The sequence below is a fragment of the Hipposideros armiger genome, unplaced genomic scaffold (genome assembly GCF_001890085.2).
Source record: "Hipposideros armiger isolate ML-2016 unplaced genomic scaffold, ASM189008v1 scaffold_492, whole genome shotgun sequence".
NCBI lineage: Eukaryota > Metazoa > Chordata > Mammalia > Chiroptera > Hipposideridae > Hipposideros > Hipposideros armiger.
In genome coordinates, this window is record NW_017731842.1 from 637,953 (window position 1) to 639,408 (window position 1,456).

Sequence of the window (1,456 nt, forward strand, 5' to 3'; positions counted from 1 at the left end):
TAACTCCTGCATGGGATGGTGGGCTGTGCCCACCCGCAGCTAAGATTGAACACGGCACCTTAAGCTGAGTGGCTACAAGCTGCCAACAGGCAGCCATTTCGCTGACTGGATTTGGAGCTGAGCTAGTTGCACCCTAAACAACTAAGATTGAAGGACAATAACTTGGCTGTTCCCCTTCCCCAATTCCCCAATAAAACCTTTAAAAAAATAAAATACTTTGTTGTATGTAATTGAAGTAAATAAATTGTACAGATTTAAACTGTACAATTTAATTGATTTTATCATATATATTTATATTTGAAACTGAACTAATCAATGAATTTAGTAAAGATGCAGGATTAAAATCAGCATGCAAAAATCAATTGTGTTTCTATACATTAATAACGAACAATCCAAAAATAAAATTAAGACAATAATTCAGTTTACAACAATATCAAAAAGAATAAAATACATTGGAATAAAATTAATCAAGGAAGCAAAAGGCTTATGCACTGAGAACTACAAAACATTGCTGAACTTGAAGAACTTAAATGGAAAGCCATTGCTTATTCATGGATTGGAAATCAATACTGTTAAAACATTAAAACTATCCAAAGTGATCTACAGTTTCAATGGAATCCCCATCAAAATCTAAATGACATTTTACATAACAATAGAAAATATAATTCTCAAATTCATATGGGACCTCAGGGAACCCTGAAGAGGAAAGACAATCTTGAAGAATAACAAAGTTTCAGGGCTCAAAACTTACTATAAAACTTAGAGTAATCATAATAGTGTGGCACTTTCATAAATACAGATACATATATCACTGCAAAAAAATGGAGAATTCACAAATAAACCATTCCGTGTATCATCAAATGATTTTTGCTAGGTTTCTAAGACCATTCAGTGGGGAAAAAAGTCTTTTCAAAAATTTGTATTGGGGAAAATGGATATTCACATGCAAAAAATAAATCGGTCCCTTTCCTTACATCATGTATAAAAAATTAACTCAAAATGGTTTAAGCCTAATATAAGAACTAAAACTACAAAACTCAGAGAAAACATAGGAGAAAATCTTTATGACATTGAGTTTACAATGATTTCCTCATATGATGCCAAAGGACAGGTAAGAAAAGGAAAAATAGATGTATTGGACTACATCAAAAATAAACATTTCTGTGCATCAAAGGAACTATCAACAGAGTATAAAGGAATCCCAGAGAATGGGAGAAAAACATTTGTAAATCATATATATGCTAAGGGGTTATTACCCAGAATATATAAAGAACTCCGACAACTGAATGACAACAACCCATTTAAAATTTGAGCAAAGGACTTGAATAGACATTTCTCTAAAATAGATATACAAATTCTAACAAGCAGGTGAAAAAATTTCCAACATCACAAATAATTATGTTAATGTAAATCATAACCACAATGACAGGCCACTTCACACCATTAGGAGGGCTAA